The sequence below is a fragment of the Mytilus californianus genome, unplaced genomic scaffold (genome assembly GCF_021869535.1).
Source record: "Mytilus californianus isolate M0D057914Y unplaced genomic scaffold, xbMytCali1.0.p SCAF_8, whole genome shotgun sequence".
Lineage (NCBI taxonomy): Eukaryota > Metazoa > Mollusca > Bivalvia > Mytilida > Mytilidae > Mytilus > Mytilus californianus.
This window is the reverse complement of record NW_026262734.1, coordinates 60,502,698-60,519,959: the sequence shown is the minus strand read 5'-3', so window position 1 is coordinate 60,519,959 and position 17,262 is coordinate 60,502,698. Positions and strand designations below refer to the sequence as shown.

The window sequence follows — 17,262 nt, the reverse complement described above, 5'->3', positions numbered from 1 at the left end:
AAATGCATTGTTTTGCCATTGAAGAAAATATGACAGATACCAAAAAAAATTAAATACCAATTTGACAATGTAAGCACTACTTTATTTCCATTGAAAAGCAGAAATAATCATTGATGAAAGATTTAACAACAAAAAAAATGCAGGTAAGTCATTCAGGTTTTTGGAGGTCTTTTGATTTTATTTAGTTCTATAAAATGTACAAGGATTTTTTTAAATAATCTGTCTTAAACTGATAACATAATCATGGTACTTTATGTTATGTGTTATCTTGATCAAACTTGTATGTCTTCACCTTTGTGATATTTAGTTTTGTTGATGGTTTCCTTTGTATCATACTGATTGAAAAGATCTGACCATATCATTTTCTTTTTTTTTTCAGATAATTAATCTTTATTGTAGTGTACTGCAAAAACGGACGGATCAGTGTGTACAGGTAAACGAATTAAAAGTATTTATTTAATAACCGTTTTATCATATTTCAGTGCATTTATTTTAGAGTTGACTGATTTTTTCATCGGCTACTTTAAAGCATGCTTATTTTTTTGTAACTTCCAGGATCAATTCATTTAATTTCGCTTTTTCTACATGATCCATTCCTCCATTAAGGGTATCTGAATTATCATTCTAAACTTGTTTTATGCATTTTTTATTCATTTCCAATTTCACCAAAGTAAACTGTGTATTGTAAAAGTTACTTTCGCACCCACCACCCTTTTTGCAGAGAATGAAATATTTGTTCCATTAAATCATCTTTTATTTTTTCCCTTTTATATAACTTAAGGTCTTTCTACCTTTCGGTTGAAAGACTTTTAGCTTTACTTAAGGATTATAATTATTATCATTATTTTGATATTATTATTTATATTTTGTTCGCCTTTTTTAAGTTGAGCTATTATTTTTAACAGATGTAGCTTTGACTTTGTTTTATATGATATCGTACAGCTTATGAGCTTTCGCCATTGCCCTAACGAAGACTTTTTACTCTCATTAATAGAGTTACCTCCCCAATCTCGATTTTGCGTGTAGATACATCTACTGCGATATTTTATTAGTTTACTCAATTACTCGTTACACCCTTATGATGTCATATATTATTTAACCGAAGCTATCTGGATATTCCTTATAAGAGTTATATCCCATTTGGAATTATCGTTAAGGAAATATATGCACAACTCATTAACTATGAGAAAAATGAATTTACTTTTATTCCTCGTATTTTTGATGGGTAATTTCATACTGACTTTGAAGAAGTATTGAACCAGGCAAGAAAAACCTTATATAATTTCACGTTCCGATGTAATAGAAACAGTTAAATAAATCCAATGTTCTTGTCACACAATTTGTTTTATACATATTTCCGTTTTCCAGAAAGTGTCCCGTGCAGATTGTCTGATTCTGACCTCAATTTTTGAAGGGAGGAAAAGCGTAACTTGGTTTAAAAAGGTATAATACTATATAATCATCTGTTATAAACTCTTTTTATATAAGTGCTTTTGATTTACACATAGATTACTCTTTTTACAGCTAAAAGCTGGATATTACCAATTCGCCTTTCACGTTTTAACAAAATAATAAGACATTCTAACATATTGATGATATATGTAAATTATCAAATGATAAATAATAAAACAATATGCTAAATATTGTATTGTGTATGGTATTATATTGCTGTTTATAAAATGTATTTAATGTTTCATCGGTCTTTTTTTTATCAGTTTGCAAGTTAATAATAACATTTTACAATACTTTTTTAGGACGATATACAACAGTATGACACTGTCATTGGGTGCATTAATGACGGGAAGTGTCATTGGGTTGCTGTGGTAGGTTTATTTGCTCAATTAATGTTATTAATTACACTATTCAGGCATTTTTCCATGAGGTTATAAGTTAATAGAAAAATGAGTTGCAAGAACAGCATTTCAGACATTTCGTTGAGTTTTTAGTCATGTTAGTTGTTCTTCTATAACTTAATTCAACTTACTTGACTTAATATATATATTTTCTCATACATTTTTCCAACTGATTTTGCACTCATTTATATGAAAGCATTTATACTGCATGGAAATGATAGTTAGAAAAGAAATATCAGATATAAAATATTGGCTTCTTCGTATAGAATATTATCAAATATTTGCTTCTGAACATTGAGCAACAACCAGTAATTAAGCAAAATATTTATTTTTTTATAAATGTTAATGTAAACAGATTTAAGTATGTGAAATTAAAAAGAGAGAATAATTTTTGTTTCAGGTTATGGATGTCCAACACCATATTGTGACAATTATGGACCCGCTCAAAATATCAAAGAAATTGAGAACATATGAAAAGAATTTCAAGTAAGATTGAAACTGTAGTTACATGACAGTCGTTTATTGCTTTAATGCATGCGATTTGTTTCAAAGTAAATTTTTATTTCTGTGTTTGATATATATACTTAAAAAAAAGTTTATAATTCTGAAATTTTCAGAAGTGAGTCACAAGTTATAAGGACAAATCTAGAGAAATATAATTTGTTAATCTAAAATGAAAATTACTTCTGGTTGATACTGGAATTGAACTATAATTGTATTATTGATTGCACAGCTTTGTAAATTGAATATAGCAGTAAGAACTGAAGACCAGTTATTTTTTTCCAAACGTTGTTGATATCAACTTTAAAACAGCTGCAATTATTTGTTTTCCTACATTAGAAAGGTTGGTCAAATGAACGGTTTTCTATGGAATGTGCAATATCTCCTTAAGTATCATACATCTAGCTAGACATGTAAGTTCTATGATACAGTCCGGGGTAAGGCAATGGCTGGCATTATGGCTATAGCCAGCTTGACTTTTTAATATATATCAATTTTAAGTAACACATTTTTCTTTTCATATTATATTATGTAGCTACTTCACTAAAAGCAGAGATCTTGGTACATGGACAATCTGTACAGCAGTTGGGTATCCTCTGCAAAATGATTTTAGCTCATGTGGTGTTTATTGTTTGAAGGTACATAAAACATTGGGCTTTGCATGTATGAATTGAGAGTTAATAAATGAAAGTTCAATTGAAGCTTGAATCTTAAATCAATGATATATATTTACTAATAAAGATCACAATTTTGCACGTAAAAGACACCCTTGTTGATTTTGAAAAAAAGGCAGAATCGTACAAACAAGATGAACAAAATATTGTTGTAAGTTGTAAACAACTTGTTTCCCAAACCTGTTTATTTAAATATGTGTAAACAATAACTTGGAATATATATCATGTAAACTATTTCGGTAAAATCCGCAAAGCACAAAGGTTGTGTGAAATTTAACCAAATCTATGATTTGCATAAATTACTTTAAATGTAATGGAAAGAAAAACAAATAAATATGTGGTACTTTTAATTTACCTTTTGTAAAAAAAACATTTTTATATCATTATTAGGCCTACATGAATCATTTCAGTAATTTAAACATTCAGTTTTGAACAGGCCATAGAAAATTTACAAAACAATGTGTACATTTAAGAATTATTTTTTTAGTTCCTCGACCGATACGTAAGTAAGACAGATACATCTTTGGAATTAAACGTCCAAGCTGAAAGATTCACAATTGGCAGTGAAATTGTTCAAGCTGTGCGTAAGTAATCAATAGAATAAAAGCATTTACTAATAGTACCGTATGTTATGTAAATACTTAATATCTTCTTGCTAGACAATAAGTGAATCTAATAAAAAGGGAATATGAATTTTAACATGTTCAATAATGTGTTTGAAATCCTTTTCTTTGATGTTTATCTCAATTCATTGATGATTTGTTTTTAATTTTATCTATTGTTTCTGACCAAATTTCTTTACGCTATAAATGATGTATTTATGTTTCTTTAATGTATTATTCATTATTGATATGTTATACTTAAAAATGTAGTTTGGAAAAAAATAGCTTAATAATTCCGGTTGTTTTCTGTAATAATTTCTCTCTTTTTTCTACAGCTCAAACTGTACTTATTTTTATGATATTCTATGTCTTATATATGTATGATAATGTGCTGTTGTCAAATATTACGATCTTATTAATGGAAATATAAACATGGAAAGTAGATGTTTAAAAATCAACTAGTTTTTGTAGGTCTAATTAAGTTAGCCGATATATTTATGCGATTGTCTTCTTCATATAAACTGCCGCTGTCATCAATGAGCATCACCATCATAATTACCATCTACGGGAAGGAACGTAAAAAATAACATCAACCAAGTGTAAACATTTTCAATTTTATGACTTATTATCAGCTGCTGCAATTTGTGATTTGGAGCAGAAGAATGTTGTTCCTAATTCATGTTAACATCTATTTCTATTTTACTATAGAAACAAAAGGTGCTGTTATGACATGCTTCTTGTGTGCTAAAGAACCAACTAACATGGTAAATATACATTTATAGATCGTTGATGTTCAACTTAACAGGGTGCTTTATTATTTTTATTGCTTATTTAAATACGTTTTATGGTTAAAATTGATAATTTTTTAACAGAACCTTGTGATATTGTAGGTTAGAATATAAATGTTTTTTTTTATATCAATTTGATGAACTTTCACTAATATTAACATTTTTCGCAATAACTACATTAATTCATAGAATTTGAACATGTCTATTAAATATTGCAGAGAGCATGTTCATGCTGTAAAAGGAATTTCCACAAAAAGTGTATGACTCCAGGACTATGCAGTCTGTGCTCAATTTTTCCACCTGGTGAGTGCAATAGAAAATTCTACCATTTCTAATTTTTTTTTAAAGTAATACAATGAAATAGAATTTAATTTGCAAGGACAAAATGCGATATAACAAAATTGTAGAATGATCATTGTTCTTCCATTTGTTCAATAATTCTATAAGTTGCGTTTAATTTCATAACAGAAGTCGACTTATTAATTTTTGTAGATATATTCATGTTGATATTTCTTACATTTTTTATAGATTGCACTAAATGAACTTATTCTAAGATATCTTTGAAATCCAAAGATTTGTTGTTCTCACATTCAGACTCACATGGTAAAGGCAGACGTTTAATGTTCCCCCTCATGACTTAGTTGATTAATACAGAATGACGCTGGCATAGGTACCGTTTGCTTAGTGCACACTACTTTTTAAGTCTTCTTTAAATATTGTCTTTTCAAATGATTTTGTTATATAACTTGTCAGTTTCTTGTTTGCATTGTATAAGCTGTTGGATTTTATTTATTTTTTTGTTTCTTATATACAGATGTATGGTAATGTATAAAATACTGTGAACTTTTAGTTTGGTGTGCTTTATCCTAAATCTGTACGCTTCAAATATAATCAATGTGTAGTCAATATGCCACTACTTTTACATATTATAGTTCTCACTTAATGTTCTGCTTGACACAATAATTACAATTTCCTTATTTATTATCTCTGCTGTGAAGTCATGTATCTTTATCACAACTTCATTTCTATCCTGTATCAATTTTACATTACATTATAATCAATGATAGATAAACATAAATGCATGCAGAAAAAATAATAAAGCATGCTTCTGAATTAATTCCTATGAATATATATAATTCACACAGTTTTCGCTAGAAGTAAGTTCACGTTAAGCTATTAATTTTTTTATGTTTCACCCACACTTATTTAAAAGCACTAAATGGTTCGTGTTGTTCAAGGTAATCTATACTTGACAGAGATTTTGATATCTATAATTGGTTCATCAAGACTACAGATGATTGTTGCATAACATTTTAAATGTTTATTCATTGAAAACACTTAACCATCGAATTTTCTTCCTGATCATCTAAAAAAAATTAACGAACTTGCAAAAATTGTCAAGAACATTCACAATTAAAAATCGGGTCAATTTATGCTTGTTCTCACTTGATACTTCTGAATAAATCAATTGATTTCCTTATACAATTATTATATTTTTATCTTCTTTTTTCAGAAGTCCATACAAATTTTAGATGAGAATGGTATGAATGCATTTAATTTGTTGATTAAATCAATTAATATGATGGATAATACCTTATGCAGATTTCAGATTTTGTTAACTCTGATCAACTAATGCAAATATTGAATTTGGTTACCTCTGGTTATCTTATGCAAAAAAGTATTGTATTACCTCTGGTCAACCTATGCAATTATTGGATTTGATTACCTCTGTTAGTTTATGCAAATAGCGGCTTTTGTTACATCTGGTCAACTTATGCTAAAATAGTATTCGGTTAACTCTGGTTACCTTCTGCAAATATTTGAATTGTTACCACTGGTCACCTTCCGCATATAGGATTTGGTTACATCTGGTCATCTTACGCATATATAGGATTTGGTTACCTCTGTGTACCTTATGCAGATAATTGATTTGGTAACCTCTTGTCACCTAATGAAGATAACGGATTTGGTTACTTCAGGTCAACTTATGTAAATATTGGAATACGTTCATCTAGTCACCTATGCTGATATTGGATTTGGTTACCTCTGGTCACCATATGTATTTATTGGATTTGCTAGCTCTTGTCACATAATGTAAATATTAGGTTTTGTTACCTCTGCTCACCTTACCGCGATATTGCATCTGAATACTTGTGGTCACCTTGAGAGTGGTTTGTATGCATTTAATTTATTGTATTAAACCTTTAATATGATAGATATGTACACAAAGTTCATATAATGCTGCAACTAATATTCTTTTTGAACTTAAAACTTGCAATCGTTTATGGTAATGGCCACTTAGGCTTAGTTGAACAAATCATTTTTTGTTTCTTGATTACCTTACACAAATATTTAATTTTGATTACATGTGGTCATTTTTACCAGAAATTAGATCTGTTAACCTCTGTTTGCCTTACTACAACGGGGTTACTTCTGGTCACCTTATTCATATATTGGATTTGGTGACCTCTGGTCACCTTATGTTAATAACGGGTTTGGTTACCTCTGGTCACCTTATTCATATATTAGATTTGGTTATCTCTGGTCACCTTATGGAAATACTGGATTTGGTTACCTCTGGTCACCTAATGCAGATTTCAGATTTGGTGACCTCTGGTCACCTTATGTTAATATTGGATTCGGTTACCTCTGGTCACCATATGCATATTTTAGATTTGGTTATCTCTGGTAATTAACATTTACATACAACTAGTTGATGTTTTTCATTTCATTTGTAGAAAGTTTTAGACAATCAAAGAAAGACAAAAAAGAAGAAGAACAGGTTTGATATACATTATGGATTCAACAAGAATATAGAATATTATTACATTAAGTTTAATATACCGATAAACTTTACACATTGATCATTATCTTTCATGATCATCTACAAACAAATTTAAGAAAAATCATTGATCTTTCAAACATTGCCAAAAACACTGACAGTTGATAATTAAATAAAAATAATACTGATCCTCATTAGATATTTTTGGATAAATAAAATTGAATTTACTAATACAATTATCATATGTTTATCTTCTTTTTTCAGGAGTCCTCAGAAAATGTAGATGAGAGTGGTATGTATGCATTTAATTTATTGTATCAAACTTTTAATATGATGGAAACATACACTATGTTTATATAATGCTGCAACTATTATTCTTTTTGAACTTACAACTTGCAATCGTTTCTGGTCAAATGGCCACTTAGGCTCGATTGAACTAATAATTTTTTTTGTTTCTTGATTACCTTACACAAATATTTAAGTTGATATCATGTGGTCATCTTAGCCAGAAATGGGATTTGTTAACTTCTGTTGGCCTTAATATGCTAGAATGGGGTAACTTCTAGTCACCTTATTCATATATTGGATTTGGTTACCTCTGGTCACCTTATGTTAATATTGGATTTGGTGACCTCTGGTCACCTTATGTAGTTTTCAGATTTGGTTATCTCTGGTAAATAACATTTGCATACAACTAGTTGATGTTTTTCATATCATTTGTAGAAAATTTGAGACAATCAAAGAAAGACAAAAAAGAAGAAGAACAGGTTTGATATACATTATGGATTCAACAAGAATATAGAATATTATTACATTAAGTTTAATATATTGATAAAACTTTACACAATGATCATTATCTTTCATGCTCATCTACAAACAAATTTAAGAAAAATCATTGATCTTTAAAACATTGCCAAGAACACTGACAGTTGATAATTAAATAAAATAAAACTGATCCTCATAAGACACTTTTGGATAAATAAAATTGAATTTACTAATACAATTATCATATGTTTATCTTCTTTTTTCAGAAGTCCTCAGAAAATGTAGATGAGAGTGGTATGTATGCATTTAATTTATTGTATCAAACCTTTAATATGATGAAAACATACACTATATTTATATAATGCTGCAACTATTATTATTTTTGAACTTGAAACTTGCAATCGTTTCTGGTAAAATGGCCACTTAGGCTCGATTGAACTAATCATTTTTTTTGTTTCTTGATTACCTTACACAAATATTTAAGTTGATATCATGTGGTCATCTTAGCCAGAAATGGGATTTGTTAACTTCTGTTGGCCTTAATATGCTAGAATAGGGTAACTTCTAGTCACCTTATTCATATATTGGATTTGGTCACCTCTGGTCATCTTATGGAAATATTGGATTTGGTGACCTCTGGTCGCCTTATGTTAATATTGGATTTGGTTACCTCTGGTCACGTTATACAGTTTTCAGATTTGGTTATCTCTGGTAAATAACATTTGCATACAACTAGTTGATGTTTTTCATATCATTTGTAGAAAATTTGAGACAATCAAAGAAAGACAAAAAAGAAGAAGAACAGGTTTGATATACATTATGAATTCAACAAGAATATAGAATATTATTACATTAAGTTTAATGTACCGATAAAACTTTACACAATGATCATTATCTTTCATGATCATCTACAAACAAATTTAAGAAAAATCATTGATCTTTCAAACATTGCCAAGAGCACGGACAGTTGATAATTAAATAAAATAAAACTGATCCTCATAAGATACTTTTGGATAAATGAAATTGAATTTACTAATACAATTATCATATATTTATCTTCTTTTTTCAGAAGTCCTCAGAAAATGTAGATGAGAGTGGTATGTATGCATTTAATTCATTGTATCAAACTTTTAATATGATGGAAACATACACTATATTTATATAATGCTGCAACTATTATTCTTTTTTAACTTGAAACTTGCAATCGTTTCTGGTAAAATGGCCACTTAGGCTCGATTGAACTAATCATTTTTTTTGTTTCTTGATTACCTTACACAAATATTTAAGTTGATATCATGTGGTCATCTTAGCCAGAAATGGGATTTGTTAACTTCTGTTGGCTTTAATATGCTAGAATGGGGTAACTTCTAGTCACCTTATTCATATATTGGATTTGGTTACCTCTGGTCATCTTATGGAAATATAGGATTTGGTGACCTCTGGTCACCTTATGTTAATATTGGATTTGGTTACCTCTGGTCACCTTATGTAGTTTTCAGATTTGGTTATCTCTGGTAAATAACATTTGCATACAACTAGTTGATGTTTTTCATATCATTTGTAGAAAATTTGAGACAATCAAAGAAAGACAAAAAAGAAGAAGAACAGGTTTGATATACATTATGGATTCAACAAGAATATAGAATATTATTACATTAAGTTTAATGTACCGATAAAACTTTACACAATGATCATTATCTTTCATGATCATCTACAAACAAATTTAAGAAAAATCATTGATCTTTCAAACATTGCCAAGAGCACGGACAGTTGATAATTAAATAAAATAAAACTGATCCTCATAAGATACTTTTGGATAAATAAAATTGAATTTACTAATACAATTATCATATACTTATCTTCTTTTTTCAGAAGTCCTCAGAAAATGTAGATGGGAGTGGTATGTATGCATTTAATTCATTGTATCAAACTTTTAATATGATGGAAACATACACTATATTTATATAATGCTGCAACTATTATTCTTTTTGAACTTGAAACTTGCAATCGTTTCTGGTAAAATGGCCACTTAGGCTCGATTGAACTAATCATTTTTTTTGTTTCTTGATTACCTTACACAAATATTTAAGTTGATTACATGTGGTCATCTTAACCAGTTCGGATTTGTTAACCTCTGTTTGCCTTAATATGCTAGAATGGAGTAACTTCTAGTCACCTTATTCATATATTGGATTTGGTGACCTCAGTTCATCTTATGTAAATACTGGATTTGGTGACTTCTGGTCACCTAATGTTAATATTAGATTTGGTGACCTCTGGTCACCTTATGTAAATATTGGATTTGGTGACCTCTGGTCACCCTATGTAAATATTGGATTTTGTTACCTTTGGTCATCAAAACATAAGTCATGTTATGTTTTTTATCATTTGTAGGAAACGTAAGACAATCGAAGAGAGGAAAAAAAGAACAAGAAAAGGTTAATATGCATTACTGGTTCAGCAAGGCTATAGAATTGTATTGCATATTACATTTAAAATATTAATAGCACTCAACAGAATGATCATTGTCTATCCTGATCTTTTAAAGAACAAATCTTTGAAAATCATTGACCTTGCAAACATTGCCAAGAGCATTGACAGTTTAAAATTTTGTCAATTTTTACTTATCCTCATAAGATAATTATGGATAAATAAAATTGAATTTACTAATACAAATATCAGATGTTTATCTTCTTTTTTTTAGAAGTCCTCAGAAAATGTAGATGAAAGTGGTATGTATGCATTTAATTTATTGTATCAAACCTTTAATATGATGAAAACATACACTATGTTTATATAATGCTGCAACTATTATTCTTTTTGAACTTAAAACTTGTTATCGATAGCTGTAAAATGGCTTCTTCGGTTTGATTGAAATTAATTATTTTTGGTATATTTAATTGGCTGCATATGGTCAACTTTCCCAGATATGGTATTTGAGTACCCTAAGCAACCTTAAAATGATATAGAATTGTGTTAACACTGATCACCTGAAGCAGATACTGTATTTAGTTATCTTTGGTCACTTTCTGTTGTTATTGGAATTCTCTTGACAGTTGACACCTTTTGCAGATTTCGGATTTTGTTATTCACTGGTCATTAAATTTTACAAAAATTGGTCATATGTAGTCTTAGATGTATGATCGTTTGAATTATTTTACATTTCTTATTTCCGGGCCTTTAATAACTGACTATTCGGTATGGACGTTGCTCATTGTTGAAGGCCGTACAGTGACTTATACTTGTTAATTTCTGTGTCATTTGGTTTGTTGTGAACAGTTGTCTCATTGGCAATAATACCACAATTTCTTTTTTAAATGTTGAGTTTTTTTTATCATTTGTAGAAAATGTGAGAAATTTGAAGAGGGTGAAAAAAGAAGAACAGGTTTGTATATATCATTGGTTCAAAATATAGAATACTATAACATTATATTTACTATCTAAGTAACACTGAACAGAAAAAATGTACATTATCTTCCATGATCATTTAGAAATAAATCTTAAAAATAATTGAATTTGCTTGCGTTGTCAAGAGCCGATAATGAAGTCAATTTATACGTATCTTCATTAGATCCTTTGGATAAATCAGTTGATTTCCTATACGATTATTTAATATTTAACTTCTTTTTTCAGAAGTCAACAGAAAATGAAGATGAAAGTGGTTTGTATTTATTTTATCATTTTTTTAGTATGATGGATAGGTTCATTACGTCTATATGATACTGAAACTAAATTTCTATTTAAACTTACAACTTGTTATCGATAGCTTTAAAATCGCTACTTAGGTTTGATTGAAAAATTTCTTTTTCTCTTTGGATTAACTTAGAAAAATATTTAATTAGCTATAAGTGATCAATTTTATCATATATGGTATCAGATTATCTCTAGTGATCTTAACATGATATGGAATCGGATTACCATTGGTCATCTAATGCAGATACTAGATTTAGTAACCTCTGGTCACCTTATGCAGATATTGGATTTTAGGACCTCTGGTCACTTTATGCAAATATTGGATTTGGGGACCTCTGGTCACCTTATGAAGATATTGGATTTGGATAAATCTGGTCACCTCATGCAGATATTGGATTTTGGGACCTCTGTTCACCTTATGCAGATATTGGATTAGAGTTCCTGGTCACCTTATGCAGATATTGGATTTGAGGACCTCTGGTCTTCTTATGCAGATTTCCGATTTGGGGACCTCTGGTGACTCTATGAAGAAATTTGATTTGTTATATATCTGTTCACCTTATGCAGATATATGATTTGGGGACCTTTGGTCACCTTATGCAGATATTGGATTTGGGAACCTCTGGTCACCTTATGCAGATATTGGATTTGAGGACCTCTGGTCACCTTATGCAGATTTCAGATTTAATTAACTCTGGTCATCAAAACATAAGTCATGTTATTTTTTGTTATTATTTGTAGGAAATGTAAGACAATCGAAGAGAAGGAAAAAAGAACAAGAACAGGTTTGATATGCATTACTGGTTCAGCAAGACTATAGAATTGTATTGCATATTACATTTAAAATATTAATGATCTCAACAGAATGAACATTGTCTATCTCTTTTAAAAAACAAATCTTAGAAAATGCTTGAACTTGCAAACGTTGACAAGAGCATTTAAAGTTGATTATTAAGTCAATGTATACTTACCCTCATTATATTATTTTGGATAAATCAATTGATTTCCTAATGTAATCATTATATATTTTATCTTCTTTTTCAGTCACTAGAAAATGTAGATAAAAGAGGTATGTATGCATTAAATTTGTTAAATATAATTCTTATTTATGATGGATAAGCGCCTTGTGTCTATATAATACTGCAACTATTATTCTATTGAAACTTTAAACTTGTTACGAATTTTGTGAAATGGCATTTAAGGTTTAATTAAAAAAAACATTTTTCTTTTGGGATAACCTTATAAAAATTTAAATTGGCTACATGTTGTCAACTTTACAAGATATGATATATGGTAACCTCTGGTCATCTGAACAACATATAGAATTTGGTTACCTCTGGTCACCTTACGACGATATTGAATGTGTTTACTTACCTCTGGTCACCTTACGACGATATTGGATTTGTTTACCTCCGTTCATTTCATGCATATATTGGAAATCTCTGGCCACCCTATGTATTATTCGAATTTGGTTATTTCTTGTCATCAATATTTACCTACAACTGGTCATGTTGTGTTTTTTTTATCATTTTAGAACATGCTAGAAAATCAAAGAGAGGGAAAAAAGAAGAAAAACAGGTTTGATATACATCATGGGTTCAACAAGAATATAGAAAAGTATTATATATTACTTTTAATATTTTATTACAATTAACAGAATGAACTTTGTCTACCATGATCATCTATAAAACAAACGTTAGAGAATGATTTAATTTGCAAACGTTGCCAAGAGCATGTTCAGTTGATAATTGATACTTATCCTCTGTAGATATTTTTGATAAATCAATTGATTTCCTTATACGATTATTGTATTTGTTATCTTTTTTTTTCAGAAGTCACTAGAAAATGTAGATGAAAGAGGTATGTACGCATTTAATTTGTGATATATACATGTAATCATTATATATGATGCATAAGTACATGAAGTTTTTATAATACTGAAATTATCATTCTATTCTAACACAAAACTGGTTATCATTTTTTGTTAAAACGGCTACTTAGGTTTGATTGAAAAGTAAATTCAATATTCTTTTAGAATTTCCTTACAAAATTCTTAATTTTGGATACATGTGGTCATCTTCCCAAGATATGGTATCTGGTAATTCCTGGTCACTTTTAAAAGATATAATAGGGTTTTGTTACTGTTGGTCACCTGATTTAAATATAAGTTTTGGTTACCTAAGTTTATGCAGATATTGTAATTATCTGGTCATCTTCTGCATATTTCGGATTTGGCTTCCTCTGGTCACCTTATGCAGATAATTGATTTGGTTACATCTGGTCATCTTATTCATACATGGGATTTGGTTACCTCTGGTCACCTTCTGTAGATTTCAGATTTTGTCACCTCTGATCACCTTATGTTGATATGAAATATGGTAACCTCTGGACACACTTACGCAAATAAAATTTGTTTTATTTAGTCTTTAATAACAGAAAATGAAACAATTAATGTTAATATAAATTGCAAAAAAATATCAACATTTACATTTGAATGGTTCATGGTTTTATTTCTTTTCATTAGTAGATAATGTTAGACAACCGAAGATCCAGAAAAAAGATGAAGATCAGGTTAGATATACATTCTTGGTTCAGGGAGAATATGTTATATTGTTATATTAATTTCAATATATTAATAACCATTAAAAAATGTACATTGTCTTTCAGAGTCGTCTAAAAAACAAATCTTAGAAAACAATTAAAATTTCTTACTTTGTCAAGAGGATTTTTACAATTGATTATGTAGACAATTTATACTTATCATTATTAGATAATTTTTGATAAATCAATTGATTTCCTAATACAATCATTATAATTTTTATCTTCTATTTTTAGAAGTCAACAGAAAATGTAGATGAGAGTGGTATGTATGCATTTAATCATGATGGATAAGTTCATTAAGTTTTATGATACTGAAACTATCATTCTTTTTGAACTTAAAACTTGTTATTGATATTTGTAAAAATGCTACTTAGGTTTGATTGAAAAGTAATTTCATTTTCCTGTTGAGATTACTTTACAAAAATATTGAATTGGTTACATGTGGTCAACTTAACAAGATATTGCCAATTTCATCAAAATTGAATGGGCAAGATGTGGCGCCATAGTTAAATTTATGAACATTGAAAAAGGTGACAAAAAAGTAGGGAAATTGACCAAAATGAATTATTTTCCTATTTTAGAATGATACATTTTTAAATATGAAGCATATAATAGTTTTTGTTATACTTTATATAAAGAAAACAATTGAAGTTTTTAATATACTTCTTCACAGGGCAGGCTTTGGAGTTGACTGGCTCAACCCCCAACCTAATTTTATTTAGGAGATATTGGGGTAGAAAAATGTCACTTTGTTTCTAAAAATGGTATCATAATGATCAAGACATTGATATTATGTAGTTATTTTGTACACAAAATCAATGCAATTACCCGGAATTAATTACCGAAGATAACTAGGATTACATTTTATGATTAAAGTAATTGTGTTTTGATTGGTTTCTTATCAATTATCCTGAATAATACTCTTATCTCAACAGGTACAAGTGAGACGACGGATTGGAATGAGATTACTTCTTTTGAGGAGTTTAGGATTGCAAGTATGTACATTATATTTTTTTGATCATTTGCATACCATGATCACCAACAATCTATATTTCACCTCAACAATCATTATATTTAGCACTTCATGGATTTGGATATGAATCATTACTTGTTTTATTATTGTCTTTCCAATTACTTTTTATGAATAACAAAGCTAAATGTCCTGTGTGATGACTGTACCTTCACATTTTCAGGAATGGCTTTTATCTGTTTAGTAACAACCTATACATATACTAGTTTGATATTTACTTGGTAATTTTATACATTTAGAAGCTCCCTGTATCATTTATTTTTACATTGTGCCTTAAATAATTCAAGTCATTGATTTCTTTTAATAGGCTAACAAAAATACAATTTTAAGTTTCTCATTAATCTTATCATAAGGGTTCATGATTATTTTCCAATTTATTTTAAAAAGACATTAGACCTGTGAGAAGTAGACTACAGTCAATGAAAACAAACAAAACGGAGAAAAGAATGATTTATATGGTGAAGAGAGATGAAATCACGGCCAGAGTCCAGGGACCAGACAGAATGTCAGTTCACCAGATAGGTGATTACTTGACAATAGGGAAATCAAATACTACTCAACAAAATCGAAAGGAACTTTCAAGACTAGTCAATTTGATTCCAAAACCAACAAACATAGTGCCACCGATCACATCAGCCTGGTCCATGTTAACAAACGGTAAGACTTTAGTGAATACACTTGATTCTCAAAGAAAACAGTTTATGCTGGTTAAAACACATAAATTGATGATCTCGTGTTTTTTTAAGCATTGATTGATTAGAAGGTAAGGAATGGTGAATGGGTCGAAAGGAACAATCAAACTGAAATTTGGAGAACAAACTGACAAAGCTGAGCAAAAAAATTTAAAAAAATGATGGAAAGTCAAAAATGCAATCATTATAATTCAATATAGAAAAAATAAAACTGAGCAACATAAACCCCATAAAAAACTAGGGTGGTCTCAGGTTATCTATATTGGTTAGCAGATCCAGCTTATTATGTGGTGCCCATAATATTGTTCATGCTTGAGTTTATGATCCCTTGGTATATAACTGTATCTTTTGAAATCATATGTCTACTGTGAATCATATACATGTCGCTTTGCCAATCTGTAAGACATTTTTTTAAGTTGTAAGAACTTTCATAACGGTGCTTAATATGTCTTATTACATATATTTATCAGCTTAACTGCAAGAAAAGATCACAACTGTATTTCACTTCATTTTCAGGTGATGTTGACTATCAAGTTCAATCTTTAAACACTTTGACCGAGGCTCTTGTTGACAAAGAAGCAACCAAAAAGGCTGTATGCAAAAAAATGAAAGGGACATCTGCCCAAAAAAAGGGTGACATTGAAAAAACTAAGTAAGTGTTTGAGAAGAATTCAATTGTTCAGATTTTATGAACATTGGATTTATAATGGCTACAAAGGCAATCGTCTTCTTGACATCTTTATTACATACTAAGAGTATGGAATAAAATACACAATAGAAAATGCAAACATCTAGATTAACATGAAATATATAAAACATACATTTTCCAAATACCATGATCATTATGTATTTATCTTCTCAACAATCAATTATAAACTGAGTTCTCATCTATTCAATTGATTGCTTATCTGTTTCAATAATTATTCTAGACTAAATTTGTGACAAAATTCAGATCATAAATTCATAATCAAGTCTATAATGCAATCTATCTTTTTACACTCGAGGTCTATATATAGAAAATGAACAATTGTGTTAAAAGCGAATGGAAATGTGTAGTTATCATTTTAATATACAGTCAAACACAAACATACTACCAGCTGTTTAAAAACAGATTTCGTTTTAATATAACTTTATGGACACAGGGATTATGTCAAAGAAACAACAACCCGACCAAAACGCAAAAAACAACTCAAGGTTTCACATTTCTCTGTGTACTAAATAATAAACTTTTCAAAGCAAAATGACATGGAATCAATCATTTTAAAATTAATAGCATCGTTA

General features: G+C 29.2%; 1 long non-coding RNA gene across 1 annotated transcript; it reads left to right on the top strand.

Moving 5' to 3' along the window:
• The first annotated feature begins 3,523 nt into the window (after window positions 1-3,523).
• Window positions 3,524-4,734, top strand: LOC127711404 (uncharacterized). The gene is made up of 3 exons (XR_007986673.1): window positions 3,524-3,612; window positions 4,339-4,394; window positions 4,637-4,734. It is a non-coding gene; the product is annotated as an uncharacterized LOC127711404 (long non-coding RNA).
• Window positions 4,735-17,262: the final 12,528 nt, after the last annotated feature.